The sequence below is a fragment of the Coffea arabica genome, chromosome 5e, assembly GCF_036785885.1.
Source record: "Coffea arabica cultivar ET-39 chromosome 5e, Coffea Arabica ET-39 HiFi, whole genome shotgun sequence".
Taxonomy (NCBI): Eukaryota; Viridiplantae; Streptophyta; class Magnoliopsida; order Gentianales; family Rubiaceae; genus Coffea; species Coffea arabica.
Genome location: NC_092318.1, coordinates 3069188 through 3085885, shown reverse-complemented (window position 1 = coordinate 3085885; position 16698 = coordinate 3069188). Strand labels below are relative to the sequence as shown.

The 16698-nt window shown below is 31.9% G+C and overlaps 1 long non-coding RNA gene across 1 annotated transcript; it reads left to right on the top strand.

The window, feature by feature from the left end:
* The first annotated feature begins 9156 nt into the window (after positions 1-9156).
* Positions 9157-12673, top strand: LOC113690238 (uncharacterized). The gene is made up of 5 exons (XR_003448350.2): positions 9157-9269; positions 9359-9484; positions 10324-10484; positions 10882-10941; positions 12369-12673. It is a non-coding gene; the product is annotated as an uncharacterized lncRNA (long non-coding RNA).
* The last annotated feature ends 4025 nt before the right edge of the window (positions 12674-16698 follow it).

Sequence of the window (16698 nt, the reverse complement as noted above, 5' to 3'; positions counted from 1 at the left end):
CATAATCCGTTAAAAATTTTATACAATTAAAATAGTTATGATATGATACATTACTTTGCTAAATCAACCTACTGAGCTATGCTAGAAATAGGCTAGCATTTTAATCACTTTTTTTAACCAATTTGATCAAGTAATCGATTCAATATTGCTGTTGTTTAAACACACAATAAATTTTTTGAAATATATAATCAACATAAAATTTAAAATTTTCAAAACATAAAAAAAAAAAGATAATGAAGCTTTCCAAACATAAAATAAGTTACAAATTCGACCTTATTTGGATTGCTATTTTTTTGAAAATTTTTTCAAGTTTTTGTGAATATTTCTTTTATACATTTTTTTAGTCACCTTTTATCTCATATACATCACATCCTAAAAAGTGCTAAAATAATTTTTCTCCAAAAAGTCTCTAGCAAAAGCAATCCAATCAGCCTTTTAGAAACACGATTATGTAGTTCCATATATGATAATATCTAAAACTTGTGATTTTTTAAACTTCTAATGCAAATCATCAGACCAAATTTGATCATTGTTACTTTTATACTAAATACTCAAAGTGGCCGCTTTACTATTTAATTATTATAAAAAAAATAAGCACTTTATCTAGTTAGCATGTCAACCTGCAGGTTGACCTAACCCAACCCGCTTACCTTCATGTCACTAACCGTTTGACTCAATAATGATCTACTAAAGTTCGAATCATGTTAAAACATGTTAATTTTAGGTCATGCTCAAAGTCTTATTGTCATGTTATGCCAAAAATTATCACCCCTAAGTGTTAGGGTTTTTTGTTTGGGCGGTGAGGACCAAATATTGTTACCATATGTAACTCACTCTCTTGACCTAGTAAGAAGAAGTAAGATATATATTTTTATTTAAAAAGGAAAGGAAAGATTCCCTTCTCATGATTTTGCTTAAGAGTGAATCAATTAGAATATTTTCATTTATTGAATATAAACATCTTTCGGGGTGCTAATGGGTCATGTCATGTCATTGTCGTGTTTGTATCGAAAAACCTCAACCTTAACCCGACCCATTAGATTTTCGTATCGTGTTGTGTCATGACCAATGTTTTGAAAACCGGACCGGACCGGCCGGTTCGACCGGTTGAACCGCGAACCGGCCATGGCACCGGTCCGGTTCAATGACATTGTTGACTTTGCTAGAAACCCGGTCAAAGACCGGTTGAACCGTGAAAACCGCCGAACCGGATTGAACCGGCGATTTTCCGGTTTTCAGCTTTCCCCCCCCCCTTTTTTTTTTTTAATTTTTGCAAAATGCAACAATCAAGATTCGAATCCAAGACCTTTGTAATAAAAGACCAATGTATTAACCGTTGCACCATCACATCTTATTAGTTTTTTTTGATAACTTATTTATATAAAGCAAATACTCATATTTCTTTTTTCCATTTTTCTTACAAAATCTCATCCCCTCATGGCTCTTTCTTTTTAATTTTCAACTCTCTCTCTCTCTCTCTCTATCATCTTTTCTTTTGTCACTCCCTTTTTAATCAAACCTCTTTATTTTTAATTTATTAATGTTTTCTTCCATCTTTTAATTTTGTTTTTGTCCATTAAATTGAAAAAAGTTAAAAAAGAAATTTTTTTAACCCAAATTATTTAATGCCACAACCACTCACTTTTATCTTATTTTTTGTTTCTTATCAAGTTTACATTTCTATTTTCGATTTTCTTGATTTCCTTCGAACTCCAAATTTTCTTTTTTAAATTGCAATATCTAAATCTCAAAACGTAAATTAAAATTTAAATTCATAATATCTAAATTCTCAGATACATGAATTTTGTATAATTTCAAAATATTGTGATATTTTGGGGTTGGGTTTAGATATAATTGAAATTGAGATGAAATTTATTTGTTTTAACTTATAATTTAAAAAATTTATTTTTAAAAATCCAAGTTATTAAAAAATAGTAAACTTTTCATCATATAAAATATTAAATTAGTCCATTACATGTCTTATTTTGTACATATATATATTTATATAAATTATTTTTTAAAAAATTCATTGAACTGAGAATGAACCGGTCCGACCGGTTGAACCTCGACCCTTTCACTTCACCGGTTCAATTAACGGTCCGGTTTTTAAAACATTGGTCATGACCTGCTTATTAATGGGTCGATACGGCACAACCCGTTAAATAATTTATGTCACAATAATCATTTGTAACATGAACAAACCTATTTATAAGATTAAATCATTAACCTCAAATTAAAGTTTTCAATTTTTTAAAACATAATACATAAAAAAATTTTCTAAGTAAAAATTTTCGAAGTTGAACTTATAGTTTTCAACCGAGAAAAAATTTAACAACTAAGCAAAATTAAACATGAATTTTCGAATCTTCTAGTTGCAATCTTCAAGCCAAACTTGTAAGCCTTTGCAACCATCCACCTAATAGGCCTCCATTTCTTCAACCATTGTTTCAATCCACCTAAGTAGCACAATGAAAAAAAAAATTTAATCTTTAGACACAACTTACAAATGCATAAATACATAAAAAAATCAAAATGTTAAAAGTCTAGTTACCTCATATAATATTACTGGTTGTGTTAGAAGCCTGAATTTATAATGTGAGCGCAACAACGAATGTGAAAATGTTCACCTTGACAAATCAAAGCATCTTGCAAATTCAGCGAATGTGTAGGGTTCATAATTTACGAGAAGACAATTAGACAATTGAGTTGGAGGTCTTGCATTACATTCGGAATTCAGCGAATGAGCCATCCTACAGTACGTTGATAATTTATTAGTTTGGTTTGTAGGTTTTTAGCTTTTAGAAATTACCAAAATTGCCTCTATAATTAATAATATTCTAAAAAACTATTTTTTTATCGGGTTAACGTGCCAACCTGCAGGTTGACCCAACCCAACTCTTTTTTCTGTTGTGTCATTAATAGATTGACCCAATAATGACTCATATGAATTCAGGTCTCATTAGTACATGCTAACTCTGAGTTGTGTTCAAGTCGTGCTATCGCATCGTGTAGAACCCAAAAAATTCACCATAAATATATAGGAGATATATTTCACAAAATCAATGTATATGGGGAGACAAAAGAGAGACAATGTTGGCATATTAAATCAAGACTCAAAATTAGAAATTTTCTATATTTTTATTTAGTAGTGTTTTAGTCAAGTTAGAGTTTTGGTAATTCTATTGAAATCCAAGTTATGGCACATTGATTGTTTAGGAATTAGTATCTTATTAGAAAATTTTTTGTTTTGAGTCATGATTTAATATGATAACATGTATTAGAAATTGTCACTCCTAAACATATTTTGTAGATAGATATGGTACAAGATACTATATATTTTGTAAAAAATAAACAGAAAAGGAATCCCTTCTTACAAGGAAACGCGAAAGGAAATTAAGCTACCAAAGTCGGACGAGACCACTGAAATTAAAGTTTGGTCATCTCATCTCTATAAAAAAAAAAAAAAGAGAGAGACACTCTCGAGTTGAATTGAATTGGCAGAAGAAGATGGCAGGCAGTGAGGAGACGAGAGTGGTGCTGCCCCTTCGCTTTGTCGTTCGTGTCATCTTTATGTCGGTTTTTGGTGTTCTAACGTCAATAGCAGCAGTATATGCCGCTATCAAAATTACGACTCACGAGTCTTCGAGAACAAAAGGGGACTTCATAACAGTCGGCTTGCTTGGTACTATAGCCCTGGTCTGTCTTAGTACTACAATATGGCTTTTATATCGTTTCATATCTAGGGGTTTCTATAAAGCCCCATTCGTGATCGCTGCTTGAACACGTTGGTGGAATCAGTGATTAATTGGTAGTTTTGGTTGCCTGATTCCCAGTACTTCTTTGTGGTTTTTACCATAAAATCTTTCTTTATGTCAAGAATGTTGAAATAAAATGGGTTTAGTTATGTTAGTTATCGTTGTCTCTTTTTCTTTGGCTTGTGTCTCGTTTCTTATTGAATTTATGTCAATATTGTTTTTATTGATAGTGCGAAAGGAAAAAAATTTAAATTCAATTTGAGATTAGGTGGTATACTTAAAAAATGTTATAATATACACAATCCTTGTATACATGATTAATTTTATTAGGTTTTTACGTTGTTAGAGTACTCTTTACTATTGATTTCAGAAAATTTTGAAGTTTTATTCATATTTTCTGCTACAGTCCTAATTTGGAAATTTAGAACCTTTTAAGGCATCAGTTTTGTTATTGTTATGTGGATTTTCATGTCTAATGAAAATCAGCTTTAAAGTTTGGTGTTACATGATAAGGGAACGAATTAACTTGTGGGCAGGTCTAGTCCTCAACATGAGAATATTTTCTTTTTTGGGAATAACTAAGAAGAAGAGGAAAGGAAGATTGGAATTTAGGACCTTTAAATTCGAAGATCTCAACTTTATTACGTTCACAATTAATCATACATAACTTATTTATTTATTGATAGACTTTTCCACTTTTACTATGGGAACTAATTTCCATCAAATTGGCATTTTAGGGGCTAATTTTACAAAGTATTGGTCAAAAAACAAAAAAAAATCGCACAATTATTGCTCTGATAGAGCCAATTTCTAATTATATGCAGGCAAAAATGTCTTTTCTTTTTAAATATAAACTGCTGCCATGTTGAATCAACACGACAGCAGGTGCACATTTTTTAAATTTTGAACCCTACCGTGCGCTGTCATCACGGGCGGGTAATAATTTTGTGATTAAGAATTTTCTTCATCTCTGGTTGTAAAATTATGAACAAAAGAAAATCAAAGGAAACCTCTGCTGTAATGATCCAAAGAATTAATAATTTACGATGTAGAATACCAGCTTAAAGGAGAACGAGTTATCAAAGTTTGGCTGCTCATAAAGTCAAAGCTGAGCCAATACTCCCCTCACATACGAAGGGTGCGTTTGTTTCGGGTGAAAATGTTTTCCAGGAAAATATTTTCCTAATTTCCCGTGTTTGGTTGTACAAAAGTTGCTGAATTCATTTTCCTATGTAAAATATTTTCACTCATCTTATGGAAAACAACTTCCCTTCCAAACTTACTGAAGTTGTTTTCCGAAATACATGCATCCCGCCAGTAGTATGTTCCAAACTTACTGAAAACATCTTGTAGTATGTTCTTTTTTTTTTTTAATGTAAACAGGAGGACTCGAACCCAAGGTTTCTTCCTTACACTCCCACCCCGTACCACCCAACCCAACCCAACCCTCCCCCTAGTATATTCAAAATAAAAAAAAAACCTCATCCTGCTCATCCTATGCTAGTAATTATGTATAATAGGGACATTCTTTTCTAGAGAAACTTTCAGCAGTAAGAGTGTAAGATATATGTCATAATAAGCATTGCATGTGATTGATATTTGACACTAAATGGCCAGCAATTTGTTTATTGCTTAAGGAGATATTTTTTATTCATATATACATTTCTCCAAGATTTTTTAAAGTTAAACAATGAGATAAATTTTCTTATTTTGTATGGGAAGAAGTATGTAGTTATAATGTGTAGAAAGTAAAGATAGAGATAAAAGTGAAAATATTTCAAAAGTTAAACAAACACCAGAAAAATGAAGTAAGAAAATATTTTCAATATACTAACCAAACACCTGAAAATGATGAAAGGGAAATGATTTTCATGGAAAATTACTCCCACGGAAAATATTTTCCCAAGGAAAATATTTTACTTCCAACCAAACAGACCCGAAATGATGATTATTTGTCCTTATAAATGAAAATCACATATTTTTTTAATCCCTCAACTCATTTCTGCTCATATTCTTACCGAAAAAAGAAAACATGTGCAACTCATGATTCACAAACTTCATGGTTAAAATTGAAAAAAGAAAATACATCCCCCACATTTCATTTTTCTACCTCCTATTTCCATAGTAAAAAATATGCCAGTAGCCATGGCTGCCTCCGACTGCCATGGAGGTGTCGCTGTCAGCTGCCACCACTTTGACTCATAAAAATTCAACTTCCCATTCAGCTTTTGGTGTATAATCTAATTTCAGTATTAATTGTCAAAAGAATCATATAGGGATATTCACCACTGGGCTCTCCTGGCACAACATAGCTCAAGAGCGATAAACGTCCAGTTTTAACTCGAGCGATGTGCCTAAACATCCAGTTGTAATTACCGTTGCAGAGAAATTGGGTAAAACTCCTGCACAAGTTGCTTTTCGTTGGGGGTGTCCAGATAGGCAACAGTGTACTTCACAATAGCACTCAGGAATCAAGGAAAGAGAATTTGGACGTTTTTTACTAGTCTATAGTTCCTACGTTAATCACCATAGAAACATTTTGATTTGGAAAACTAAAACCAATGCATAGAACAAGTTAAAATGCTTGTGTGTGTGTGTGTGTTCATAAAATCATGGTTGTAATTTACATTCTGTAACATTCCAAATTTAACTTACTTCAAATCCTTAGGGAAGGATTAGTACTATTAAACAAACCAAACTGTTTATTAGTTTGGCTCATTTAGGCGCTCATTCGTGTTTGATAATAACTCGTTCAAAATTTTATATGAGTCTAGTTTGAACAAATATTTTGACTTGATAAGTAACCGAATGAACACGAGCTCATTCGCAAACATGGTTCTAATTGTTATTTCACAAAACTGAGAGTTATTATTGTATTGTTATTTTCTACTCCAAGCTTTCCGAACTTTGTTAGTCTCAAACTTGTGCTGCTCGAACTTCGCTTCTTCACAAAATGTGTAACAGCTCGTTTATGTTAAACGAATCAAATTGCTTAATGACCTCAATACGAACACAGATTTGGAGTTCAAATATTATCAAACGAGCATGAGCCTTGTTCGAGTTGTTTAAGGAACAGAACTCAAACAAGAGATACTTGATTGATTCAACTCGACTCGACTCATTTACAACTGTAAGAGGGATACTTCAATTACCTTAAAACGAGTAACCATATAAGGTAGTATTTCAATCAATGTTAGTCCAATTGGTAATACCCTAATTGATTCTAAGATATAGTATAAGTTTCCCATAAAAAAGAATTTATAGTATAAGGTAATATCCTAATTTATACTAATTGAAATAGTATAATGGCCTAATCTATGCTACGTGACACAAAATGTATTTTGATTGATTCAAATTGATACCAAGTATATTTACAGTCAATGTTAGACTAGCTGCATAATTTAAATTGATGCTGATCAAAATGGTAGTATCCTAATTGATGCTAGTACATAAAACATTAAGGAGGGATACTTCAATTGCGTGTTTGTCGCTCTTTTCTTCCAAAAGGTAATCTTATTTAGTTGATTCTCATCCAAATGGTAATATCCTAATTGATTCGTATAAAATATTAGGGAAGGATACTTTAAACGCTTATTTATGGCTTTCAATGTTCCGATTGAGTTTAAAATGATACCAGACAATTACTTATGATCAATCTAAGACTAACTATATAGTCACTGTTTTAGTTGACGCAATTATGTAAAATGCGATATCCTAATTGATGCTAATACGTAAGTTAACATCCTAACTTGTGCTAATTGATACAGGATATTACGTAAAAGGTAATATCCTAACTTAATGCTAATACAATATTTAAGCATTTACTCCATCCTCTTTGTTAACCATAAACCTTTATGATTTTTGTTCTTAACGAAAACATTTCAGCATTCTAAATTTTTTAGATCTAATCTTATTCATTATAAAGTATACATTATTGAAAATGGAACTTCTTGGGATTTTTCATATGTTCTTACTGCACAGGAAATGGATTTCATTGTCCAACTAATATATCAATTCATGCTAAAATCGTGCATTCTCATTTGTGGTGTGGACACCAAAAATTCAAAGGAATTTATCAATCTATAAATAGTGGAGTTTGTATTACGGGTTAATTGGTGTTAAGAATATTCGTCCCTTCCCCAAAGATAGGATATCGATCAGAGTATGTTTATAAGTATTGTAATATGTCATCAAATTAACAATTTTATTCATTCAAATCTAATCGTACATAACTTATTTATTAATAGACATTTCTAGTCTTTTTACTTCAACAACTAAATCCCATCAAATTGACATTTCAGAAATGATTAGAGAGGGAATTTAAAAAAAATCAACACAAAAAATCTTGTCAAATTGAAAAAAGAGAGAAATGTGATTTTGGTCTCCAATATGTAGCCTATGTGCTAATATAGTCTCCTATGTTTGAACCAAAACAAATTTAGTTCACAAAGCTTATGATTTAAAGCAGATTTAGGATAATTAATAGAAAACCATCATAACTAGTGGTCAACATCATATTGGCATTAATTAAAAGTTTTGAATTTGTATTTTTAGTCCCTAATATTTCAAGTTTCGATCATTATTGCCCCTTATATTTTAAAACTAGGACTTTTAAAATGAAATAATATGTCAATTGAATTAAGTTTACGGCAAATATACTCTTAGATTTCTAGAAAATTTCATGAAAACACTTTATATTGGCACAACATCATTGTAGCTTGAATAGTGTATCTTTGTTAAATAAGTAATAATTAAATGATAATATACCAATAATAAATAAAATATAAAGCAATGGAAGAAAAAGAGAATTCTAGTTTTATATTCTAAATATATTATAGTTACTACTACACTAATTATTATATGTCTTGTGCATGTAGGTTTCAAATTCTTGTAATTAGACATTGTACATATAAAAATATTTAGTGAAGGAAAGTATCAATGTGAAGTGATTTAGGCATTCTTGGGAAAACTTTCTTTGATTTTTTGTTGCATTTCCGTCAATTAAAATCCAGCATTCCAATACTGTAATTTTAAAGCATTTATTTTAATTTTTTTAAAATTTTTCTTGAGCGGGGAAAAGTTGAGATCTAGGAAGTGGGGAGGTGGAAAGAAGATTTCAAAACCTAGGACTACTACATCCTGAGACCTTCATCGTAATTTATTTTAATATCTATAATTTGAAACTATAATTTGATTTACTATAGTTATCAATTTTATTTATTTTACTACTTATTTTTAAAAAAAATCACACAATAATGGGATGCACTATTAAAAGTCAAAAGGCTTTCTAATTCCACACTCCACAGTGGATTAGGATTTAATTAAACTTTCAAATTCCATACTAATTTTCCCGCCTTAACGGCATAACCTCCAAAATATTACTACTCCATAGCCAACTAACCACCTAAATAATTAATCACGAAGGCTTTCAAGAAACGCCGTCATTTTTCATATGACAAGGAGCCTTCACATTTTCACCAGCCTTTCCTTCTTTCTTTCTTGTTCTTGCACTAGGTTACTAACCACTACTTCTATCTTCTGGACTATTTTCAAAGATTGTAAAAAAATTCTAATCATTTATTTTATTTTAACCTTCTCTCCAGCTCTTGCGTCATGGATGCCTATCAACCACTGAAAATGCCTGAAGCCACTGCTTCCTTACCACTCTCAGCTGCCTTTGCCTTCTCATTGGGCTACTTTACATGACCATTACTTCCCCTGCTCTTAAGGCATGTCTATCTGATCTATCCATTCGATTTTATTTTACAATATCTTGTGTGGTGCTTTTTGGTTACTTCCAGTAGCTTTACAGTACACATGATTGTTTGTTCTCGAGTCGAGTTATTGTTTTGTTTGGGACATTTTGTCGAACAGCTTCACTCTGATTATCACACGCATATTTGAAGAAATAAAATTCGGCGTTAAAGGGTTGAAAGGTGGTTCTGGAATTAAGGATTGCCCAAAAAGGAAAGAAAGTGGCCCAAAAAGGAAAGAAAGTGGGGGAGCCTTACTTGCATGATAAGGTAGAATGGTGGGGATTGTTGGGTTGAACTAGGTTTAGGGCGTTTACCTGGCAAAACAGGGGATTGGGAGTTTCTAAGTGAACAGATAATTAGAAAATGTACTTTATAGTGTTAAGTTTACTTTCACGTACGGTTTGATTCGCTGATGAGTTAATGCATTTTTGGGAATTTCTGTAATGCTGATACTATGTGAATTTTGTGGGTATTTGATTCTAGATTTGCCGTATTCGGGAATGTGTGACCATTTCATGTGTCTATCTGTACTTGGTTTTAACACAGACGAGTGAAATGCTATGTTTCGTGCTTCTGTTTTCCTTAGCTGTAGCCCAATTGGGTGTGTCGACTGCAATTCCCTTCTATATAGTTGATAATAGGATCATGACTACATTGGCTTTCATATTGTATGTCGGTTTAGTCATATCCTGGGGTGTCGTGCCCTACTTTACTAGTGTGATCACCTAATTTCCTATAGGCAATGGAGTGTCCTCGCTAGAATCAGTGTTGTGACTTTGCTGAAACTTGCTATGATGATGTGTATATTCCAGATAGGAACTGGTGGAGAGAACCTTTTGGTAAGGGACTATTCATTGATAGTCATAGTTTCGGGCGATGTTGGTTCTTGGATTGAGTCCAGAAATGGTGGTCGTAATCAACACAGGAGATAGGACATTGTGCATAGGAGCATCTACCTTCATTGCTGAATTATGTGAGTCTCTAACTCCATGCATGTATCAGCATCTTTCAACTGACTTACCCTTACAAGGCTTACACTAAGGCTGATTTCTGAACAAAGAATCTCCAAAGAGAAATCACATCTTGTATCAGCCGAATCAATTAAATTGATCACATTGATGGCTAAACGGTATATGCAAGCTATTAGAACCTGTTAATTAGCTACAACAATAAACATAGAGCAAGAACTTTTCAACCAATTGACTTGTACCAAAGTTCAATTGAAGGAAAGTTACAGCTCTTATGGAAATGGTCATATAAAATCAAATTTAAGACGCACTTATTTTGTGCTTTCAGTTTATTGATTGATCTGAATTGTAGCTCATAATAAAATTTTTTGTTTTGGTCCCTCAATTTGGGTATGACATTAGGTTTTGGAAATCAAGCATTAATAGCGACAAAGGCAATAATCTTCCCATTTTCCTCGCAGGGTATCTATTGTCTTTAACCCTTGATACTATCATAGTTTGTTCAAATTTCATATTTCATTTTATTTTTTATTTTTTTAATTCTGCTTTATTACTCGCCTTTGTTTGGTAATTTGATACTTTGATTTTGGATTTTTAAGTTAGCAAAGGGTAGTACGATCTCCTATTTTATTCCTGTGGTTCGAGTTTTAGATATTTATCTATTTACATGGCACATGCTCTGATTTGTGTTCTTTACACGAATTTTTGCTTTCATTGGGCCACTGTACAGTTTTATGATGAAATTTATATAGTCACAAGGAACTTGTTTTTTTGTAGTCATGCCCATACCCAATCTTTAATTCGATCGAAGCAAATTAAATTTTGAATTTTTGTACACAAGTCATGTTTGTTTAGGAACCTTACTTATGAAGAACTGTTTATTTAACTAATTTATATTCATAAAAAAACATTTCCAGGGATTGAAATATAGATTTACTTGTAGAATACTAAAACTGTATGGGAAGCAGGGACTTTTTTTCCCCGTGTCCCTCAGCATCAGAGATGCAAAATTCGTGCAGCATGCAAAGGGTCCTTGAAGGATACTTGCTGTTTGAGTTAAAATAATCTATGTTGATATTTATGAAAGACATTTTTTTAATACTTTCATGCTTAGTGTGAATGATAATCTATGGATTCAATTGACAGTTTAAGAGTAGCAGGCATGGTATGCAAGCCTTACTGGTTTAAGTTATCAAATTCCATACATAAAGATGCTAATGAACATACCAAGTTATAACATGACCAAGATCAAATGCATAGGTTAGGACTTGCTAAATGTATAAAATTAGCAATCTTATTACTAAGGTATAACCAAACTTTCCCTTCGGCCTATTTTCTGTATTTTCTTTGTAATAGATCAGTAAATGGCAAACTTGATTGTCAAGAATTTGCAATTTGTTGAGATAAGCCTCTGGCCTTTTAGGAATATCATATGCTGAAGAATACTTCTAGCATCTAGCAACAACTTAAAGCATGCAGTTTTGGCAAAGATGAAAATTAAGTAAAAGAACTTAAACCTCGGGAAAGGAATAGTACAACTATAAGCGCTTCGCTGATAACATCATGAAAAATAAGTGAGTATGAGAAAAACATCAGTATTGCTGCCTTTGAAAAACAAGTCTCACATGAAAGAAAAAGATGAGTTTACATGACCTAGGCAGATAAGGAATTAGGAAGAAACGATTTGATTAGTGCACGGATATAAAGTTTACTAAAATTTTCTTTTATCATACACTTCAGTTGTCTTTGCAATGTTTTTAGTTCCTTGCAATAACTTGTATAGAAAGAAGAAAAAGATTTCTTTGGAGTCAATCGACTAATTTCTATGTATTTGAATTTCTTTGAATTTCAATTCAATAATTTGTATCCCATTTGAAAAATATATGCAGTGAATGTGGAAGGTGGAACAAGTATTGCTGATGAAGTCTAACCTGAGAAGCCAACTAAAAATAAAGTTTTTGTGAAGCCAAAACTTGTAGCTATAATTGCAACTAGTTTGGATCTTGAAGAAGTTAAGAAAGAAAAAAACAAGCATGATCCTGTTCCCCTTTGTACAAATTTGTACACAAAAAACTCTTGCTTTCTTGTTGGTTTCTATTTCCAGTAGTAACTTTTACCATTTTCTTAATAGAGTTGGTGATCACATGTATTTCTAACTTAAGATAAATAAAAGTTTGATAGCAATCTTGATTCATAGGCTTTTCAAACTGCATTTTTAGTTTAATTAATGGCTTGGTGGTTTTCTACTACTATAATTTAAAGTTGTTCATGTCTCTCTTTCCCTGATGTAGGCTGTACATTTTATTAACGGTATATGCTGTTGAAGCATGAGATTTGTAAGTTGTTGATTGCTTGATATTGAATAGTAATGCATTTATATCTCTCGTATTATATCTAGCCAGTTATGGAACATCCTTAAAAAAAAATCCAGATAATGCAAAGCCAGGAAAACTAGTACCAATAAAGACCAAAGTCAAGAATAAGTTCCAAATATACACACTAAGTTTACAAATAAAGGCCTATATTTTTTATACACATGTAATTTTTATATATCTATCAGTAACCTATTGACATAAAAAATGATAAGTAGTACTCCTAAAACCTTCTAGTACATTACATTGGTGGAGGGATTAAACCAAAAAATACTATACTTTTCTTTTAAATTTCCTTTATTCTGCAAATAAAACCAAAATTTTGTGTTTATTAACAAAAATTAGAATGGAAGATTCTACAACTTTCACCCACTCCCCCAAACCAATAATGTAACGGTATATAACTTTTTGGTTTCTAAAGGTACTAAACAAAAGACAAAAATAGGGGACAACTTCCATATTCAAGAAATCTAGCGTCAAACACTTGAAACTCTTAGAATTTGGTCCTCCTCTTCCTTCTATGGTGCTCGCACAACCTTTCCCCCCTTTTCTCTCCCTTGCTTTGGATTAGAAACTTGGAATTAGAAGTTGCACAAAATGAATTTGGTGATTGGTGAAAGCAATGACCAAACAAAGCCACATCCTTAGAGTCAACAAGTTCAAGAAGTTTGAGGGAGAAAAAAAGGTTATGGAATTGCCCAGATTTCTTGCTGCCGAACTAACCTTCATCTCCAGACCGGATATATCAACTGTCGCCATCGTCTAATTCTGACTGTTAGAAAGCAAAGTGAAGAAAACCTATGAAACTAAGCAAACCAAGGTGGCTAAGTTTGTAGCTTTTCTTACTTTTCCTAGATTCTGATCGGTGTATTGTGATGTTGAGTGTGATGATGAACTGTAACATGCATTTTATTCGAATGCCTTTAAAAAGTCTTAGACTTTCTAAAATCTCTATATAATTTTGTGTTTTATCACGTAACCCTCATGATTTAAAAAACTATATACAATATAATCCCTTCATATTTTAGGTTAATATGTAACTGTTAGTTGTTCCGTTAAAACTAACGGTCAATAATAAAAAATCAAAATCAAACTAATAAATTGATAAATTTATCCATTCATTACTTCTTCTTGTTTTCCTCCAAACATAAAAAAGAAGAAATTGAAATTAAAAAATAGATAAATAAGAACAAGAAAATACCATTACAGGTTTGGTTTAAAAACCTATAATGATATTTGTAGTAAAAAAATTGGTATTTTGTGTTTCTTATTTATTTGTTTTATATTTCCCGTCCATCTTTTTTTTTTCTTATCTATTTATTTTTTATTTTTCTTCCATCTTTTTTGTATTTTGAGAAAATTAAGATTTTGTAAACTAAGTGTAGGTTTTCAAAATTATCTCTTCTCTTCCCAAAGAGAGAGAGAGAGAGAGAGAAAAAAAGAAAAAATAAAAAGAAAAAAAGTAGTGAAAGAATGAATTTGTCAATTTATTAGTTTGACTTTGACTTTTAGTTTTAATGAAAAAACTAACGATGTCACTTTAACCCAAATCATGAGAGGTTACGTATAGATTTTCAAACCTTAAAAAGGTTATGTGGTAAAATACCAAATTACAGGGGATAAAAAATAATTTATCCAAATAATAATCCAAAAATTAGCAAAAAAATTTGAGTTGCTTTTCTTGCGTTGATCTCGAATGCGATAATTTTTATGTTCACTTGAGATTGAATTCAAGTGACTTTCCCGAACTTGTCACTTGAGTTTGACTTGTTCAGATTGCATACTTTCAGTAAATATATTCATAACACTGTGAGGTTCTTTAGATTGTAAATTTTCAAGAAATTTTGGGAAAAAAATTACTGTAACACTTTTTTTTTTTTAAATCGTGGCGGATATTTAATGATAAATGATGTTGCCAGGAGATCTTCTACACATAGAGTACTATTGCATTGATGAATACTATGTATAAATGGGATAGTGCGTTGTCAGTAGAACTACATGCAAGTTATTTAACCGTGGTAGACGTTTAACGATGAACGATCATTTATTTTGTCATTGGCAAATTCTTGTACGGAGTCAGAATACATTTTCTATTGCAGATGCTAAAATACTACAAGGTTACGACTTAGTAGGGCCTAGCGCCATGCTGCTCTACTGCAGGTTTTCTGAATTACCAAAGTCCAGTTTGAAATTTGAATACTCCATTGATATAGAAATTTAGGGAAGTATGGAACATAACGTTTAGCGAGTATATAGACACCTTATTTGCATAGCCAAATAAGTGAAGTGTCTAACTTCTGGAGAATAATAATTGATAATGAGAAGATATGACCAACATTGGTGAAAAAGGCATGACCAGAATTGACTAAGAATTGGTAGGGCCAAGAAACTGATCCACCAATCTTGCCACTTAATTAGCTAGACCATCTACTACTTCTTGGGTGCTCGCTTCAGAATACTCTAACCACATCTTCATAATTGTCGAAAATTTATCCTTCTCCAAAAAGGGAGGAACTTATTCATCAAATACAAGTTTACGAGAAGATTTTCCTATGGGGGTCATGTACTTTTCACCCATAGGAAAATCTTCTTGCAATGAAACCAAGTTTAATACATTTGCATTTTTAACGTCATAACCCAGTAATCAAAAGCTTTTAAATTTAAGCAAAAAAAAAAGAGAAAGATCTTACCTAAATCAACACTCAAACCTGATGCATGAATTGTCTCCATGATCTCAATCTCAGCAGCAGTTTCTATAATCTCAGGATCAGCGGTTTATGATCTCTGGCTCTTGTTTACTCTTTTTTTGCCCTTTTTATTCTTTTTTCTTTGATGAACATGTACTCGTAGAACAAGAAATGGAAACCTATTAAACTAAGGAAACAGAAAACGGAAGTCAAGAAGAAAGTGACTTGGTAGAAGCTCTTGGTGTGTGCGTGTCTATTATTTATATAGATACTTCATTCTCCGTGGATTGTGTAATGATGAGTGATGACTATTCAGCCTTCTTCATTAATGAACAGCAATATGCATTGGTTGCATAAAATATGTAAAATGTGGTGAAGCTGTAGAAGAAGTCTTGCATTGAAGGTTATAAAATTGCTGGAGGACTAAATTGGCTAAAAGAATTATAAAGTACAAAATTGAATTTGGTGTAAATGTCTAGGACCAAAAAGGCCAATTTTTCAAAGTAAAAAAAAAAGTAGTATTAATATGCTTGAAAATTTACTAATTTGGTCCCTCATATTTTCATAAAAAAAAACTTTTTTGGTCTCTCATGTTTAAAATCAATAAAAATAGTCCCTCAAATATAAAAATTTTACCTATTTGGTCCCAAGCTCATTTTTTCTCAAAATTTTGGCCAAAAAAATGCATTTCTACCTCATGTGCCCATAATTACCGAGGCAAAATAGAAATATAATTCATTTTCGTTCATCAAAAAAAATACCCACCCTCTCCCAATTTTCAACCACTAAAAGCCTATTTCTAATTCTAAACAACCAAACCCCAATTCTCAATAACAAAACTTCAGCAAATGCACCTTGACAAAAGGTAATGAAGAAAAATGCATAGGGATCAGAATGGAAAAAGGGTAACAATAATCAAAACGCACGAGTGAATCACAGCACACAATATAAAATTTTGTCTATATAGCATAATGTCATGATTTGTTGTGTATATTATATAATATTATAAGGCTAGCTGTGTTATATTTGAACTTACAGAAAGTTTTGTTGTTGATATGGATGAAAACGAGGCGAGTCGAGTTGAGTCGACATCGATTTAATCGAGTCGAGTCTCAAGTTAATTCTATGAAACTGAAAATTGAGAAAATAGGAGGTCTTTT